Below are 21009 nucleotides of genomic sequence, written 5' to 3'. Positions count from 1 at the left end.
CACATGAATTACTCTTCTGGATGACATTTGGTATACCCAGAAAGAGTTTTTCATTACTCTAATTCCTCTTTCTTCTATATCTTGATAAATTCAAGTGAGTCATCAGTCATAGATTCATCTACTTGCTTAAGTCTGCAGTCAACATTCACCACCATATTTACAAAATTTATTCACTGAATTTAACATATAAATAAATTTAATTAGGTCATTAAAAACTTTGTTGGCTATTTCTTGTGTTCATATCTTACTTTCTGGATTCTACTAAGTTATTTATGTTTTCTTACTGTTTGTTGAATTTCCTTATATTTGAATTGTTTAATATATTATTCATATAATTCATGCATATCTATTTTTAGAGATTATTACTGGAAAGTAATTGTATTTCTTTGGATTGATCAGAATTTCTAGGTTTTCCATGTTTCTTGAATTCCGTATGCCTTTCAAGAAGAGTGAAACAGTGCCATCTTTAGGAATTATCTTTGGACAAGAAAATGCCTTCATCATTCAGTATGGTGAATATTCCTGGAGCTCTCAGTTTTAATGATGATAATCTGTTCTTTGCATATTCTCTTTTGTGTTTGGAATCTTGATATTTGTTAACTCAATTCTGTAAAGGTCATTGGGGTACTGAGAGCTTTTCACTTTTCTCCAAGACAGTGGCTTGGAACATCTGTTTGTGTACATTCTCCCAACCCTGAGAAGTTGGTCCAACTGATTATATTTGAGTCTTCAGCTAAGGTTTCTACAAACCTACTAGGAGGAGGATGAGGGGTCCTGAATTTGGAGAGCCAGCAGACCTCTGAGGATTTCCATGATTATTTAAGGTGTTCCAGAGTAGATTTGGCTAGGAAGCATATAGACTAATCTTCCAATGAAGAACATGAAATATTCGATATAACATAAAACTCCTTTGAGTTTCGATCTTTCATTTTTGTGTGATCCCAGTCTCCCTCTGCTTCTCAGTTCTGCATATATCTTTGATAGACTTTATTTAATGGTGTTGTAAAGGTCAACAGGGTTTTTTGTTCAGTGTTCTATTTTGTTACATTTACTTTCTATAGTCTCACATATCCTTATGGAGAAATAAATGGCTAAAGATGTTTCTTGGAGTTGAAGTGTTATAGTTTTGGGAAGGCCTATGAGGGCTGGATGAAACTGTTTTCTTCCATCCTCTTAAAGCCTCTTAGAAGACTCTGTTTCATTTATGTCTTGGGATATCCCAACCAGACTACAAGTCTGCAAATGTATTCTCAGGTGAATGCTTGTGACAACCACTGTACTGTGGAAATCTGATGGTCTACAGTTTCTATTCTGCCATTTTTTCTCATGTCATTCTAAATAAATCATACATAAGAATTTAGGAAACTGCAGATCACACTTTGGAAACCATTCATTACACATTTGTTGAATTAAATAGGTATGCTATTTGTTGTTTTGGATTGAGAATAAGGTAAAGTTTGATATCTTCACATAATTAAGAGGAGATCTGAACAATGCTTAGATAACTAATAATTATTAGTTAAATATTCTTAAAAATAGTTATGTTTTATTCAATGCATATTAATGTTCATCCAGCATGCATGTGTGCACATGTGTTTGGCTGGTAGCCATAGGAATGTTCAAAAAGACAGAACCCTAAGGACTGGGGTTATAGACCATTATGAGCAGGCAGTTGGGTGCAGGGAATGAAATTTTGATCTTCCAGAAGACTCACCAGTGTTCTCAACTGCAGAGTTATCTCTGTGGTTCATCTAATAATTGTTTAGTAAATAAATCTGCAATTTATATGAAACAACATTAGCTAAAGTAATGACTTGCATTATGTGAGATTAGCTTTATTACTTTTCATAACTTATAAGACAATATGAGAAATGGGCCCTTACCTCTGTTGTTCATGCACTAGGCAAAACAATGTACAATTATTCTTATTCAATTCATATAATAAAAACCTTACATAAACTGGTACCACAAATAAAACTTAAAGATCTGTTGTATGCGTAGATGCAATAATATTTGCCATGATGTAATTCTGCCGATATGGTAGCAGAGAATTCAAAAAAGATTTTAAATGTATTGAGTGTTTTATATATAAGTCTAAACATTTTCCTGAAATTCGTTTTCTATAGCATGCTTCATAATTATCACTCTTGTTCTCCCCAAATGATCGATATAATTTAGCTTTTGATATATATATATATATGTATATATATATATATATACATATATATATATCTTTTATTTCATTAATCCCAAGAACTAAGTGACTTTATAATTCAGTCACGTCTGCTTAAATATTTATAGAGACATACAAACAAATACATACAAATACTATTTTCAATGTTATTTCAGCAAGACAATAGCATCTTTTACTAAATCACCAGAAAGTATCAAAGTGCCCCAAACACGAATGAATCACATCAAAATATCCTTGAGAATATTTAACAGTAGTAGACATCTCAAATACCGTCACTACAAGGGTGATAGTGACTACTGTTATTGCATTAAAGTCATTACTAAACTCCATAATATCGCACTGAAGTAGCCCTTCCAGCAATGTTTTCAACATATTCAATGAAGAAGTGAAACTTGGACAAGTTAAGTCTTCTTGTAGAGGCGGGATTGTAGTCTGACTGGTATGATGAGAGAATCCTTACTTTTAAGCTCTATTTGCCACTCAGTATGTGTAATCATTAGTGTAGCTTTTCAGAAACATTTGTAAATATTTTTAAGTAAATTGAAATGACATTAACTCTAGCTCTTTCTTTCTTTCTTTCTTTCTTCCTTCCTTCCTTTCTTTCTTTCTTTCTTTCTTTCTTTCTTTCTTTCTTTCTTCCTTCCTTCCTTCCTTCCTTTCTTTCTTACTATAACATGTTCTCACATCAAGGTCATAGAAAAGATTCTAAAATTCTGGACAGCCTGTTTTCAGTTCTAGTGTAAAATGATCAGTATTATTCTGGTTTGAGGACTTATATTGTATCATTCATCTTTCAAGTGTATGGTAGTTCTAAAATAATATATTTCCTCCAGCTTGTACAATATATTTTCAACAAGTGCTTTTCTTCTAAACTTTATTATAATAATTAAATGATTTGTAAAAAAGTACACAATTAATTTCTTTACAATTTTCAATTACTTCTAATAAATTATTGAACGACTTCTCCCTTGGAATCTTTCCCTGGTGTGATGTAGCTGTTTAGAAAATTATTTTTTGGACTTTATTATGAAATTAGTACTCATTCTTTTAGCTGCCAAGCTTCTCTCTTCAGAGGGCTTTATTAATCATCTGCTATCCAAGAATTTCACTGTTTCATATTCCAGGATTCATATTTGTCATAACTACCCATGTTAGAACACATGACGTTTATAGATAATGTTTTATATCTTAAAATTATATTAGCATATTTTGAACTTGTTTTTGAGGTTTCAGTTTGATTGAACTTCCACACTACAGAATTTAATAAAGTTTAGAAACATTTTAATTACTCTACAATGAAGGCTTACACCTTTTAAGAATCAGCTCTCAAGTTCGCTTCAGTCCAAGACCAAAATTAATCCACTCCCTATGTCTATAATATCACATCATTCTGTGTGTTTCATCTAGTGGAGCTACGATCTTTGTGGTCATGTGCTTCTGACTTCTGTCAATTACTGTGACGTGATCAAGGTTAATTGAGCCCAAGGAATTTTAAACATTGTATAGTTATACCAAAAGTGGCTTTTTATCAGTTGGTAGACGAGGTGTCTTTTTTTTTTTTTTTTCACTCTCTCTCATTCTTTGAGACAGTCTCTGAACCTGAAGTACACTTACTAGAATAGACTAATTCGACAGTAAGTTTCAGGACTACCCACTTCTCTGCCCCTGCCTTCCCAGTCCTAAATTTCTAGTTACAGGCTGCCTCACACTATTTTATACACAAATGTTATTTTTCTGAACTCAAGTACTTCATGTTTGTACATCAAGAACCATGTACCCTGAGCAAACAAACTCCCCAGTATTGCTCTTCCATAATGGTGTTTTTATAATTATATGTACATTATAGGTATAATTTGCTTGTTAACAATTGATGCATAAAATTTTGGATTCTATTTCTCTTGCTTTCTTTATGGTACCTTTTATGGCTCAAAGTTTTCCATTGTAGATACATTGATTTTTGTTGTTGTTGTTTTCTTTAATCACATTTTGGTATATTTTTGATCATTCATAACATAATGTCATGTAAATTTATACCTATATATTATAGGGTTAGTTTTAAAAGACTAATATTTAATGTTTTTCAAGTTTTTGTGTGTATTTTTAGGAATGAGCATAATTTTATTTTTCCTATATATCAGTTTCTCCTATAATCATCTATTTAATGTTTCCGTTGGCGGTACTGTGGTAAGTACTGATGCCTTCCAAAATTTTGTATTTGGCAAGCAATGATTTTTCCCCAAATTATTTGTGTTCCATTCCAATAAAAGAAGATAATTTTTGAATGTATGAACACTTGGATTCTATCTCTAAATCTTAAGTTAGGTTAAAATTTTAATATATAATTTTTAAAAATTTTGGAAGTAGAGGTATTTGTCTTCCAACTTTCCCCTACTGGTTACAGTGCCTTACTTTGTGGCCTGGCTAGCCTAGAACTCACTATGTATATCAGGTTGAGTTTGAACTCACAGATACTCACTTGTCCCTCACTTAAGTGCTGGGACTAAAGTGTGCCATCACAACAGGCTTGTACTTCTTGTTTCAAATTCAATGTTATTAGTTCTTTGTGAATTTTGTACAATGAATTTTGATCCTTTAAACCTCTTCCCAATTCTCAGCACATTACCTACTCATCCAACTTTGTACCCTTTGAGATACATATCCATCGACTTGAGCAGGTTGCCCTGGTAGGGACTCCATACCCTTGAAAACAACTGATTTCATATTAAAATGGGTATCCATTGTCAACATCTCCTCAGGCAGAATCAAATTTATACCCCATTTCTTTCTCCATGATGGGATTTAATCTGACTTGAACTTGCCCTGGTATTACACGTGCTGGCATAATCTTTGTGCATTCATATGTGCAACTGTCCCGATGAGTCTGGCAAACACTTTCTCTGCATCTTGTTCTTACTTTGCTTTTGCCACCTCTTCCTAAACAGTGAATGCCCATTAGAAAAAATCATGTGGATGTAGAAACATCTTAATGAACACACATACACACACACACACACACACACACACACACACACACACACACACACATACACAGAGAGAGAGAGAGAGAGAGAGAGAGACAGACAGACAGAGAGAGACAGAGACAGAGACAGAGACAGAGATAGAGAGAAGTGGGGGCGAAGAGAGACAGGGAGAGGGAGAAGGGAAATGAGAGTTAAATGGAGTTGTACTACAACAGAATGACAAAGCTACTACTTGATATCAAATAACTAATAAATAAAAATACCCAGTACCAGGAGCTTTTTTTTTTTTTATCGTGCCAGTGATTTCTTTGTGGCTTTTGGATTCCGTCTTTTTGTCTTGTTTTTGTTTTGTGTTTTGGCCTTTTGTTTCTGTCTTTTATAGAAGCTGATCATACCCAATTGCAGAGGTTGGAGGGATGGCTCTGTACTTAAGATCAGTTTCTTCTTTTCCAGGAGACCGGGGGATTCATCTCCAGTGCCTAGCTAGCTTCCATGTATGAAGGTTACCAGCAAACGTATGTTCACGAACCTTGCTTACCTCTGACCAAAATTCACAATTTAAAGCAGAAAAAAGTGAAGAGGATGAATGTTTGCTGTGCTATCTTGGAGAGAGAGGTATCGGTATTCTCTCATTAACTCCCACAATAGTAGATAATTTTTTCACTTTCTTATACAGCATGGAGTTTCTATTAATCACAGACTATTGGCTAATTTTTATGTCTACTTGACATGTGTTATGGTTTTCTGAGAAGAGGGTACTTTAGTTGAAAAAAAATGGGACTAAAAGTTTAGCCTGTAGGCAAGATCATGCACCATATATTTAAATTGTTAATTGGTTTGAAAGTGCTCAACCTACTGTGGACAGTGCTCTATCTGGGCATTTGGACCAAAGTTGTACAAGAAAAAGAAAGAACAAAACAAAAGGTACATTCATCATTTCTCCATCGTTTCTGCTTCAGTTCCTGTCCCTGGGTTTGTACCTTGAGGTCCAGCCCTTGCTTTTTTGATGATGGACAACCAGCTGGAAGAGTTGATTTTGATCATGGTGTGGTATTTATCACAGCGATAAAAAGTAGTTAATACCCAGTTTGTTGATAGTTCTTAACTTTCGTTAGAATATTACTGAGTACTAAGTTTCCTCAACTACTTCTGCAAAAAAATGAAATGATGATGTATAGTTTCTTTATTATATTGTCTCCTATGCTGATTTCTAGATGTAGAACCACTGTCATTTTTGAAATAGATTTATGTGATTTATCTGTTGCTTTAATGAATCGCTAAATTTGATTACATGTCAGTTTTAAAGTTTTTGTTTTTTACAAAGGCAAAATAGATATTGGTGTACAATTTTTGGCAATATCTAATGATTGATTTTCATGTGATTCTAGTTTTATAGACTTCACTAAGAAGTATTTTCCTCTTTAAGCATTTATGAAGAATTGTATGGTTTTTCTTTATATGTTTTTGTAAAGATCAAATGTGACTCTTAATGTTTCATACACCAGATAGTTCTTGATAAACTGCCCTAATTCGGTTTTCACCAGATTCAACATAATGCACCAAATTCAACATAATGAGTAATATGCACGCATAACCATTTATATAGTTCTCCATATGATTACGACATCACAGCCTCTTTGGTGTTTTGTGTCAAATGCATAAAGTCAGTAAAAAAAAACAAATAAAACATTTAACTTACCATCTTATTTTCAAGATCGATTTCTGCAATTATTCTATAAATATTTAGAAGAGAAATTGTATGACGTTTATACAACATTTCTGTGTAGTGTAATTGCACCTTTAAGCCTACAATACTCAAATTGCAGTAAGGTTTTGCTTTGAAGTGTAATTACTCAAGCTTGTATATTTTAGTACTTTTCTATTTCAAAACCAGTTTTATCTACCAGTTGTGAGAGTAAGGTGAACAATTCACCATTAGTGATTCATGTTAAATATCACAAAAGTGTAGACAAGAGAGGGAATTAACTTAGTCAGCAGTGAACATGTGAGAATGGGATAAAGGAAGCCTCCAGGGGCAATGAGTTTGAGATACGTGATGAAGACTCACCTGTAGGATCATTCAAGGATAGGCAACTGAAGATGGGCTTGGAAGGTACTAGATTTGTAAGAATAGGAAGCATGATGTAGACTTTCCTATATAATCAACTGAGTGTAAACGCTATATGTGAAATACACTCAGGAGGTCCACTTACAATTACAATCATGAAGGTTGTCAAATTCCTAGAAAATAAAGGGAAAAGGTAACTCTTCAGAGTAGAAAATATTTTCTCCAATTAGAATAGTAAGAATAAATCCAGGAATGCTGATTTCCTTTGCTGAAAGTCACAGATCCCTCGATGCTTTAAGAATGTCAGTCAAAATGCAATTATTGTCAGATTTTTCTTCTGAGACAATTTTGAATATCAATTGATGGGATATTAATTCTGAAAGGTTTATGAAGGTCTGGATAGATTCTTCAACTCTTATGATTCTTTCTCTTCACTAAAGCACTAAGGTCAAAGTTGGAATGCTCTTAACATTTTTATAGTATTATGGTATTCCATTCATCTTTGGTTTGTTTATAGAAATTGTGATCATCTTAAATATTGTCCCAGATAAATATTGGCTGGATTCTTATCAAGACTGACATTTTTCTGAAATCATTTAAAAAAGCTAGGGTGGATGGCTTGTGCAATTTTCTTTCTATGGTATGTCTTTGTCCATCAATTTCATTTTTAGCATGTCTCATAGAGTGAGTGCTATCAACTGATTTCCTGATTCCTGTAAACTATGATAGTAACTGTTAAGATATGTTATTTCCCATTGTCAGTAAACTGTTGTCCTGAATTTGTGTGTGTGTATGTGTGTGTGTATATATGTGTGTGTATGTGTGTGTGCATGTCTGTATATGTGTGTGTGTGCATGTGTGTGCCTCTGTGCATGTACATGTGTGTGTGTGTGTGTGTGTGTGTGTGTGTGTGTGTGTGTGTTTTAGATACCAGTATCTTCTTTGTCAGGCTCTAGTTAGTTTATATTATGGATACAAATTTATATAATCTCTGCTATGTACCTGAGCTCACAGATCAATCAGGAAATGAAAACAGGGGAGGGTGGATGGTTTCCAGCCATAGAAGAATAGATAGCTTGTGGTGGGGACTTTGCTAAGTGGACAACAAGATTGTACCTCCACCCTGAAGAACATAGCCAGAGAGAAATAAAGAGGGTAAATAAATGTGATTAGTAATATAAAAGCCACTCTTCTGTGCCAAATGGTTCCAGCCATTTCTGCTTTCATTTCTTTTATTTTATTTTTAACACTCCAAATTTTATTCTACTTCCGGTCCATTCTCTGACTGATCCACATCCCATACCTCCTCCGTGCCCCTGTCTCCATGAGGATGTTCCCACCCCACCCACACCATAAGACCTTTAAACTCCCTGTGGCCTCCAGTCTCTTGAGGGATAGGTACATCTTCTCTGACTGAATCTAGGCCAGGCAGTCCTCTGCTGTATATGTGTTGGTGTCCTCATACCAGCTGGTCTATGCTGCCTGGTTGGTGATCCAGTGTCTGAAAGATCTCGGAGGTCCAGGTTAATTGAGTCTGCTGGTCCTCCTACAGGGTTTCTCTGCCCAGCTTCTTACAGCTTTTCCATAATTCAACCACAGGGGGCAGCACCTCTGTTCATTGGTTGGGAGAAAATATCTGCATCTGACTCTTTCAGCTGCCTTTTCAGTTTTTTGGAGGGCAGTCATTATAGATCCCTTTCGGTGAGCACTGCATAGCCTCAGTAATAGTGTCAGGCCTTGGGGCTTCCCCTTGAGCTGGATCCCACTTTGCGCTGGTCACTGGACCTTCTTTTCCTCAGGCTCTTGTCCATTTCCATCCCGGTAATTCTTTCAGACCAGAACAATTATGGGCCAGAGTTTTGACTGTGAGATAGCAACCCCATCCCTCACTTGATGCCTTGTCTTTCTGCTGGAGGTAGGCTCTACAAGTTCCCTCTCCTCATTTCTGCTTTTTTTATTAGATGACATACAACTTGGTAAAATAATATACAAACTACTTTGACTTCATTAATCTATCTCTAGTGCTCTTATTGTGAAACAGGGTTCGTGATGTTTTATAGTGACTTTCATATCAAGCATTCCCGTTGCTGCATCATACATGGTCACCTCCTTCAGGTCCTTTTACACTTACAGGTTGTACCTTCCTCTTTTCACTGTAATGGCTTCCAGAAAACAATGCATTCTGGGTAGAGTAGATAAGAACTGCAAGCCCATCGTCCTTTACACATTATTGGACACTTAGTCAATGGAGTAAACTCTTAGTGTTTTGTAAATTTAGAGCAACAGTGTGCTTAGAAGTCCATAAACCTAACAATTTATAGTAATGTTTTCCATGGTGTCTAAGTGTGGACAATGCATAGAAGATACAAGTGTGAATTTCTGTGGTAAATAATATTCTTAGTTCTAAACAATGGGGACACATCTGTTATTACAATACTGAATAAGTATGCAATAGGATGAAATAGGAACTGAAGCTACAAATATATGAATATGGCTGTGTCTTTAACACACAATATGGAGAGGAACAAAATACACAGCTATGGGGGCTGGGGATTTAGCTCAGTGGTAGAGCGCTTACCTAGGAAGCGCAAGGCCCTGGGTTCGGTCTCCAGCTCCCAAAAAAAAAATACACAGCTATGTATTACATATGATATGGTTTATGTACAGGAAATCACGTGGAAAAATATGTACAGAGAATATACATATGCAGTTATCATATATATGCAGTGTGAGCATTAAGATTGAGGCAGAGGTTACTCAGCAATTTCGTTTGATGTAATGAAAATTTATTTTGTTGCAATTCTGAGAGAGTACACATTGTTAACTATGGTCTAAAGCTTTTATTTTTCTTTAGACTTTCATACATTAACACTGTATTTATTCCCCCCTTCTCTATGTCTACTCCTTCTCAGACTTATGACATCTTCTTCAATAATATTATTATTGTAGTTATATTTGTGTGTGTGTGTGTGTGTATGTGTGCTGTGTGTACACGTAAAGGTTCTTGTGTGTAAAGGGAAATTGGATCCCCTGGAACTGGAGTTACAGGAAGTTGTCAGCTACTGTGGGATTCTGGGAATCAAAGTTGATTATTTTGCAAGAGCAGTGTGTGCTCTTAACCATTGAACCATATCTTCAATTTGTTTTCTGTGTGTTTTTAAAAGACAATATAATTTTCAAAACCTGGAGGTTGTCATTTGGGCTAGGCTGGTTGTTCCATAGGATACCAGGATCCTTTCACCTTTACCTCCTTCCTATACAGGTCCTACAGGCAAATTCCATGATGCTCATGTTTTATATGGATTCTAGGATGCAAATAGAGGCCCAAATTCTCACCGATCAAGAACTTTACTCACTGAGTTATTTCCTCACCTGTGTCCTTCACTGTTTTTCATACAAAAGTGCATAATTAATCTGATGGACTCTTGTAGTGGTGAATTTGCATGTGTACTGCACCTGCCCAAGAGCTCCCTATTCGCAAATGAAAGATACACACACACACACACACACACACACACACACATACACACCAGCTAATTTTGATATGCCTTGACTAGCTCAATGGTTGGGCATGTTTAAACCTCTGTGTGTGGCTTGCACACACTTCCCTCTGTTATTCCTGGCTTAACACCTCCTAAATCTATATTTTATCTTTGCTGCCCTATTACCGTCTTAGCAGCACATCCTTCTCCTGAACCATAGAGCCACATTACCACCTACATGGCTGGATGGTTTCTCTTCCGCAGGTAGCTCTTAAATCTGACCTCTCTGCCACAGAGTCATGGTTATTTTCCTGTTCTCCTCCCTCTCAGTCCCTGGCAAGCTCAATCTGGAAGTTCCACTTCTATTTGTTGCCCAGCTATTGGTTGTACAGCAATTCTTTATGGCCAGCTGAAGCCAACTTGGGACAGAGACCCTTAGGTCTGGAAGAGGCTTTTGGGACTTGAATTAAAGCAACGTATTAGAACCAAATCCCAACAGACTCTTTCTTTGTATGAGGTAGCTAAGGGGGTTTGCAACCCCGTGGGAAGAACAATAATTTCAACCAACCATTCACCCCACAGCTCCTAGGGATTAAACCACCAACCAAGGAGTACACATGGAGCAACCCAAGTCTCCAGTCGCATTTTTAGCAAAGGGTGGTCTTCTCAGATATCAGTGGGAGGAAAGGCCCTTGGTCCTGTGAAGGCTCGATGCCCTCGTGTAGGGAATACCAGGGTGGGGTGGTGAGAGGAAGTGGATGGGTGGGTGGAGGTGCACCCTCATGGAAACAGGAGATAGGGAGATGGGATAGGGGATTTCCAGAGGAAGAACCGGGAAGGGGAATATTTGAAATGTAGGTAAAGAAAATATCCAATATAAAAAAAAAAAAGAAAGAAAGTCCGAAGGGGACATACTCAGTTCATAACAGTCATCTGGAAAACTCCAGACAGAATAGACATATATAATATTTTGTGTGCAAATCTAGTCTTTTCCTTCAAGAAATATAGAAATTTCAGGAATTACACTGAGCCTTGTGGTGTTGGAAAGGATGTTGTTTTGATGAGAAGAATTAGAGCAAGTAATCACACCCCAAGTGTGTCTTACTAGTTTTAATTTTTCTTTTCCTTAATGTGGCATTCTCTTGTTGCTTTAAATTTCTAAAGGGTTTTAGAACTTGAAAAAAAAAAGTGATTCTAGCAATGCTCATTTGTAGACGTTTCTCTGGAAGGTTACGGATTTGCTGTGGTACATTCTGCTTTTAGGTTAACTAAGTTATGTAAATATATTCATGCACATTTTCCCCAACATCATTCTATATTTTTATGCCTATTTTAGCGTTAGCTGTATTTACCCCATGTTTTAATTTTATGGCTTTATTTCTGCATCGGTTTTAGGGTCACTGCTAATGGAGTGGAAGTACAGGCTCCTCTCTTTTCCTCCCTGCCTACACCTTTGCATTCTTTCTCATTATCAGCAACCCCATCAGTGGTGCTGCGTTTGTTACAACTGATGAACCTACACTGACATATCATGGTCACAAAAGTTCATAGCTCACATTAGTGCCCATTCTTGGTGTCCGACATTCTATGAGTCCTGACAAATGTACAATTTATAATAATGTGTCCACCATTATATTAACATACTGAGTACTTCCCCTGTCCTAAATGTCCTCTGTGCTCCAGCTACTCATTCAACGTATCCGTTTTTAATTAACTATACTTTACCAACAAAAGATGGGGAACCTGCTTTATGACCTGTGCATGTTAAATGAGGGTTTCATAAACAATGCTGTTGTATTTGACCTCAAAACTGATTTATTTTCTTTTGTATCTTAACTTGGCTATGACCATTTTATTTCATTTATACATGTACTTTAAAAACATTTTCACTCAAGAAAGTTTTATTGATTAAATTTAACTATCTGTCAGGTAAGCTAATAGTGTTAGCGATAAAAAGATGAATGAGGCTTGCTTTATGTATTGGGAATTTTATATTTCCAAGAGGTTCATAATCTTTCTGCCACCAATGCCCTTACTTTTGTAGGGTAAGCAGACAATTACAACACAATGTCATACATAGGTCCTATAATAGAGTGAGAAAAAAGCCACTACATTCAAAGTGCTTCATACATTTTTTTTCCTTCTTGGCATTACTATGAGCATACATAGCCTGATATGAAAGGGAAAGCATGCTGAGAGTTCATTCTTATGTAGATCTGTGGATACAAATAGTATGAATCAAGATTATTGTAACTTCATGTCATTCATTGTGCTTTTTAAAACATTACTCCATGCCACTGTGATAGAATTGTGGCTCACACCTGGACAGACCACACCAGCTAATACAGTCCCATGTAGAAGAAGTTTATTGAAGATGATGGACATAGAAGGGAGAGAGAGAGAAAGAAAAAAACGAGGTGGGAGGCAGAAAGGCTCTATCTTTCATTTAAACTGTAATGCAACTGCTCCCAGGCAAAGGTGGGAGCTGAACCATAAGTATGCTGGGAATGTATGCCCATTGCCATGGCAACGGATGCGCAGATCCCTGTCACCTATGAGTGATGTCACCCCTGGGTTTAGAGGGGAAAGCCTATTCCTGATAAGAACATGCACCATTGCAATCAAAATACATTTTAGCACAGGGAGGTAACATTTCTTGTACAATGTTGCAGTCCTGAAAGACTTAGAACATCTTTATCTGCTATGACTTATAAATTGAGTTATTTTGTGAAAAGCACATTAGAAACTAAACCTCGTCCCCAGGCTTGCACGAAATCAATCCCCCACCCCTGCTTTTTCTTTTGTTCATTAGCTTGTGCATAGTATATATCTTCTTTAAAATAAATGAACAATTGAAAATGGAAAGATGGGTGAAAAGTTGAAAATGCTTGTAGCTCTTCAAGACTACTAGCACACATACGACTGCTAATAATTGGGGATAACCCCAGTTATAGAGAATCTGCTGCCTTCTTCTGGGACACATGGGGACTTCCATTCCGTGCTACACATGTGATCAAGGAAATTAACGTTTTTAAATTTTTAAAATAGACACTTCAAATACTTATTCTAAACTGCAAGTAAAATGAAATTGGGTCACAACTAGCATATTTACTTGATCGTTATCTAGTCTCATAAGTAATTGTTACAAAGTATGCACGTGAGTCAGCATCCTAAGATGGTCACCACACTATCATTTCAATAATATTGGAACATTATTTAAACTGTCTTGTAGTTCTATATACAGTGACTTTTTATTTTCTATCAAGAAACACTGGAGTAGCTCCTGACTTAATCTGTACATAAATTGGATATATGGTCAATAAAAGTAAACTTCATCAAAATAGTGCATTTTAGGCATTACTTTCCTAAAAATTAGGCTCCTAGTGCTGGTGCCTATCCATGATTTGGATCAATAGTTTATGTATTTCTAATAAGAAATTATTGATATCAAGTGACAGACACATATATTTTTATTTGTACAGGAAAATAATTCTAAAAGCATCTCGTGGATATGGTGACTTGACTATCTCACAGCATCCCCAGTTTTTGACAGCTATATTTGAGCTTCGACTGTGATACCAGGAAGCTGAATTTTGTGTCCTATTTCTCTTGTTCTAACCATGTGACTCTGCAAGTGACTGGTCCTATATTTTGTATCTATAGAGTACAAACTTACAGCCACTTTTTCAGATTATAATAAAAATGGGATCAATAGAAAACAGTTTTCTAAGTGCACATCACAAAAATATGAAAGATAATTTTAAGAACTGTCTGTTCAGAATTATATCTTAAACATATACTGTATTTTTATGCCCAAAAATCTGTTTGAGTTGAATACTCAGGAGAATTTTAGAAATGAACATGACTTTACTTTTGATTTTATCTGTTCTAGTCATGTCTATATTTCAGGGTCTACATTAACTGTACTACCTAAGTGTTTGTGTGTTTGTCTGTGTGTGTGTGTGTGTGTGTGTGTGTGTGCGCACGCGCGCGTGCGCGCTTGTCTAGGTGTGTGTGCCTTCAATTATTTTCATGAAGTGCTCAACATGGATACATGATCAGATTCATTAAAATACATCTCTCAATTTTGGGAATACTTGAAAACCGTCGACTTAACTTCAACTTAATTTTTCTTTAAAAGATATTGAGTTTCAATTCATTCAATCAATAGTTCTCTGGCATAGTATCTCCTGATGGTGTCATGATAAAAATAACACTATTGGTAATGACAATGCAGTAGGTTTGGGGGGAGGAGGCATAGGAGGGAGAAATAGGTCACTGGCTACTACATTGAGGGCCCTTTCTCGATTTATTTACTAAATTTTCTAATGTCCTGGATGTCAATTTCTCCGTTCTACTTTCTGAAATTTCACTAGAATATATGTATATTCTAAATGCATGAATGGAAGTAAGCCTGTTAACTGGCTTATGGAAGATACTTAGTCATAATGGAGTAAAATGTAACTGATGCATAGGGAAATAAAATGGATACCAGTTTTTCTTTTAGCAACTATGATTTTAGACTTTACTGTTTAGAATGTCTCAAACTTCATTATGTGCAACTCTCTATTGACAGAGATTTTTAAGTTTAAATATATATGTTAATTTATCGCTTGCCAATTTTATCCACCATCTTTTGTGTTTTATCTAATCTAACACCAACTTTCCACCCTCACTTCCCATAAACCCTCCACTACATTTGTCTCCCAACACCACACATTTAGTGTTACTAGTATATGTGTGAGTGGTAAGTCCTCCACCAGAGTTGGACAGAGTATCTGAGGCAATACAAAATCAGAAAGCGACTCTCCCTTCTCCAGAACCTATAACCATTAGTTTATCAGCTAGGGTGGACCTTCGTAATATTTTCCCCAATTTGTGCTTGTGTTTTTTTTTTTTTTTTGACTTGATGTTGTGAATCTACGTAAGTTCATGGGTACAATTCTTATGGCATTTTTGGAAAGCACCAGTTTGGGCAGTCCTCCATGATTTCTGGCTTTGAAAAAATTTCTGCCTCATTTCCCTTTATATCTTTACGTTGAACTGAAGGGATGTAGAGTTACAGAGATCTCATATTCACTATACTAATGGATGAACTCTAGCAAGGTTAGCCTTAAATAGTTTACTTCCCTACTTGTACCCTGCTATATTGCAGGATTATTAGGAGATATTTCAACAATGAAGAGGACTTTTAATAATATTATTGAGAAATAATTTATAAAAACAGATTTCTCAGTTTAAAGATTCAGTTACGGCAGTCACTAGAGTCACATATTGCAAAATTCCCACATTCTGAGTCTTTTTTCTGCCTCATACATGGCTGTTTACTCCCTATAAAATATTTTATCTCCACCCTGAGAAAGCTTTTTATCTCTAATTACATTTTGCATTTTGTTTGTCTCTTATATCACTTGAGAAATCTAAAATAACCCCCTCTCTCTGTCTCTGTATCTGTCTCTCTGTCTCTCTGTGTCTGTGTGTGTGTCTGTGGTGATCATTCAAGATAATGCAATATTATAAAGATTAGATTTGATATTTGCTCCTTAAGTATTAATAGATATTTTCTTCTCTTTTTTTTCATCTTGTACCTGCTAAGCCAACTGACCTAGATAAACTCAGGAAGATGTAATGAAAATTTAGCATATTTATGTAGACATTATTGAAACAGGGGAGAAATATTGTAAATGACCTTCTCTGTAAAGAAAAAGATGAGTAAGTGTTGCCATCAGTGAGTACAAAGTGAGACATTTGTGTAGAAACTGACAATACCAAAATGAAGTCACCAGGTTGAAGGTCATTGGTATTATCAATAGGAAACACTTTTAGTCCTAGTTCTACCACTGTAGAACTGTGTAGTCTTAGATACAAGGAACCATCTCATTATACAGAAGCTAGCTCCACTGTGAATGAATTTGTTAAATTTGATCATGATAATAAAACTGTCTCTGCAATTCTTGCATGGTAAGATATTTAGTTTTAATATGGATTCGTTAAATCAATAATGTTTGTCTGCATCAGCCACATGTTTCTGAAGAAATAAATCCTCCTTCATAAGATTCCAGTTAGAACCATAGCCAAACCAGTCACCATTACATCCACCTCCTCCAAACTATGTATCAAAGTAATCATTTCTTTCTGTGTGCAGTGATTATGTTCTAATCCACATATTCTTCAAGAATACTATCTGCAGGCTGCTTCATTCCAGTGTTCTTCAGACTACTTCACCTTAAGTCGTAGTAGTGATTTCTTTGACTCTTTCTCTTTCTTTTCTCTGTCTTCTATCCCGTCTTTGTTTTCTTTCTATTGTCTTTTCTTCAGATAACAAACATATGTGTGTCAATTTCTTATTCCTCACAGCATTATCCATTAAATAGAGACACCATTCTAAACACCTCTGTGGACACAGGCCCAACAGAGTCTGTGTCTATACACCATGGCCACTTTTCCTGGAATTTTTCTGGAGTTTTATTTTAGCTCTTCTACACGTGGACACCTATAGATCCTCCTGTGTCTCCTAACACACCTTATTTTAAATAAGTCTCATTCAGTAAGTCATAATCTACTCACTCATTTGCCACATCATTTTTATCCCAGGACAGTCTTCCTGAAATAGTCTCACTTACTTTCAAACATGTAGTGTTAATTGTAACTCATATGGTATCTATTTGTTTAGCCACTTCTCCCATATCTGCCATTTAAAACATCAGATTGGCAACACTGTGACAGGAGAGGGATTCTTTACTTATTAGATTCACCCTCAACATCTAACATATGACCTGTTTAATGTACAGTGGGTGGTCTTTCATAACTATTCTTGCTATTTACTTATGGATTCAGCAAAAACAGTTATAAAAAAGGCTGAAAAATTAAGTAACATTTACTTGTTGAATTTATTTTGTGTCTATATGTTCATGCGTGTGTGTGTGTGTGTGTGTGTGTGTGTGTGTGTGTGTGTGGTGCAGGGACGTGTATGTGGAGATACACCTGCTCATCGTGTGAATGCTTCTGGAGGGCAGAGTCAACCTTAAATGCCAGTCATCAGGTGCTTTCTCCATATTTATATTCTTTTTACAAGTTAAGTATGAATTCAAATATTTTTAAACCACAAAATCTGATTGCATTATTTTAAAACTATAATTCTTGATAACACAATGTCTCTAAGTGGGACATGGGGCTTTCTATTACGTTAAGTTGGTCAACCAGCAAACCCAGGTGGTAATTTGCCCCTGCCTCCGCAACATTGGGATTACAAGTATATCTGGCTTTTGTGCCAATACTAGGTTCCCAAGATTAGACAGCAATCTCTTCACAGGTTGAGATAACATTCCTTCTTGAAGCATACCTTTACATGTTTAAAGGTTATCACATGAAAAAATGGGTAAAATATTCCATTATCCATCATATACAATGACATAAGAAAACAGCATATATTGACCACTCTGCTTAATTATGTTTCTGCTTTCTCGCTTTAGCATAATACCACTGGTATAGTTACTTGATTTTTGGTAGGAATGACCTTTGTGTTTTGCCACAGTATCTGAAAAGTGATGCATTCTCTACAAAGGCATTATCTCTCTGAAATCATAACCCTAAAAGGAGGTGATTTCCATACAAGAAATCCCAAACAAGACTCCTCAGGAGCCTTTGTTGTTTCTTCATTTTTTTCTCCCCATGTTTTGTAGTTTCCCATTAGTACATTTTCAAGATAGTTCCCATTCTATATCTTCATGTAATTTAGCAAGAAGATAATTAAAGTTATTTAGCAAGGGACGTCCACTATGTGATACAATGCACTCATATGATCATCATGGAGGATTTAGCTACAGTATAAAATATGGGGTCTGGGAGAATCGACTTTCATTACTATTCTGAATATTTTGAAGCCAGACAGAAAATATACACAGCTTTGGTGAAGCAGTCACCACAGAAACAATTGCTGCTTTCATTTATCTGTTTTTATAGGGTATATTTTGGTTTTATTCAGAGAGATACATATATTTATTGCAGAACCTGGCTTTGCATTTATTTTCACAGATGGCATAAATTTCCCTACTCCATCCTGCTGCTAGTTACGAGGTGACTAAAACGTGCTCATATGCAATGATTTAAGGAGGAAATAATTAAAGTTGATTTCTCACTGTTCGTTCTCAAAATGCATAAATCTTAACATATCCCACCTAGATTCTTTCTTGGAATGGTTAGAGTCTTTGTGTTGCTGTTAAATGATGAGGAGGGTCACAGTGATCGAATAGATGAGGAGTAGTTTCTGCAAGAACAAGTGGTTTGGATACAAGTATAGGTTACCGAGGCCACTCATGTGAAGGAGCTGAATCTAACTTATTGAGAAATACCTAATTTCCATTCTTTCTCATGACGTTCCCGTGAAAGAAAATATAGAAAAGAGGTTTCAAATTAAAACAATATCTTATGGTTAGGGGAGCACCTGCCCCAGACTCTCATCCAGAATTGTGGTAAATTGACTTGAAGGATTCACTTAGTGATATAACATTAAGGCTCTATAGAAAACCCATTCTTCATCACACCTGAGCTTCGGCTTTGACTATGTTAGGTGGAAGATATCTTTACCTTTATCCTCACTGATGCAAGAACAAAACACAATAGTAAAAGTGGCCCAACCTGGACTACTAGAGCCCAGCAAAGGAGTGATGAGCTTCAACTTTACAAGTTAAACATCTCTGTGGACATCTTAAAACATAAAATATATTGAGGAATTTAACAAAAGCTTATTTCACTTCTTGTGCCTTCATTTACCTATCATTAAGGAGTCAGCAGATATTTAAACCACTTATTTATACTGGCTTCAGGGAACAATTCCGTGACCCATTATAGAGAAGGCAGGATGCCACAATATATTGTCAAGTACAAGGATGACATGTTTATTTGAAATAGTCTAGGTTTTTTTTTTCTCCACAAACCAGAGTTGGGTTATTGATCTCGTTCTATTTTAGAATCTCTGTAAGACTTACTCAAATATGTTTGTTATGTAATCAAGGTGCCTGAAGATGAGCTGAGACTGTCTCCATTGGCCTGAATGCCTCAGCTGGAAGATGAATGCTGATGGTAGTTATTCTGGGAAATGATTAATTAAATCTCATTCCTGGCAGTTCCATTAATATCAACACAACATGGCAGAGATATTGACATAGTGAGAAAACACTGCTTTCAACAATAGGGCTTTGTTGACAAAACAGTGAAACGTCTAGACCATTAGCAACTATTTATGAATCCTTCTTCAACATCAATCATTAGTTTGCACATACCACAGAGGCACGCGCGCGCGCACGCACACACACACACACACACACACACACACACACACACACACAGAGCTCTCTCGAAATATGCTGTATTTAGACAGAGAAAGCAAAGTAGTATTATCATAAAATATGAATGTGAAATAGGTTGGAATTTCCCTAGACACTGTTAATTTTTCCCTTCCTCCACCATCATTTCTCTCTCTCTCTCTCTCTCTCTCTGTCTCTGTCTCTGTCTCTCTCTCTTTCTCTCACACACACAAATATTAATATGCATCATTGTTTGCCCTTATAAAGCAAATGGAGTTATGCACTCCTGCTCCACTTATTTTCAGAAGAATTCAATAACTTATGTAATCATGCTCTTGAAAAAAAAAGAAATAAAGGAGGGGAAATAAAACAAAGTTTTAGCACTCAAATTTCTTATTCCCAAGCCTTTATTTTCATATCAAATTCCATCACTGTGTCTCCTGAAAACAAAGAAAACTTCACTCATGCTCTTCATACCATTTCCATGATGGAGCATCCAAGACTGTGACACGAGACTCTGTGACCCAGGGAACATTTGTTTCACCTTCCCAGGAATTTCAGTAAGTTGCTTATATTTCTGTTTGGGTGGAAGATTTTGTTTGGTGGGCAATTTTTGGATTCTCTTTTAGCTGGTTCTATTAACAGCTGGTAGTTTATTGAAAGTTAGGGAAAGGACGGACAATTATTTCCAAATGCATCACATAAAGGAAAATTAGAAAACAAAAGAAATGATAAGATTCACCTGTTTAGGATACTGCTTGCATTTAATGGTACTTTCCATATCTCTAACCCCAATTTCCAATTTACCAAGAAAAATGAAACAGTGTATGTGTGTGTGTTTGTGCAATAAAATCTGTTCATGAATTCGTTTTTCTTCTTTATCCCATTGTTATGTTCTCTCTTACTTCCAAGCGATGCTGGAGATCAATTCTTGAATTTAATAATTCCAAACTATTTAAGAAGCAGATGACTACATGGT

Source organism: Rattus norvegicus, chromosome 19 (assembly GCF_036323735.1).
Source record: "Rattus norvegicus strain BN/NHsdMcwi chromosome 19, GRCr8, whole genome shotgun sequence".
Classification (NCBI taxonomy): domain Eukaryota; kingdom Metazoa; phylum Chordata; class Mammalia; order Rodentia; family Muridae; genus Rattus; species Rattus norvegicus.
Note: the sequence above shows the minus strand (reverse complement) of the source record.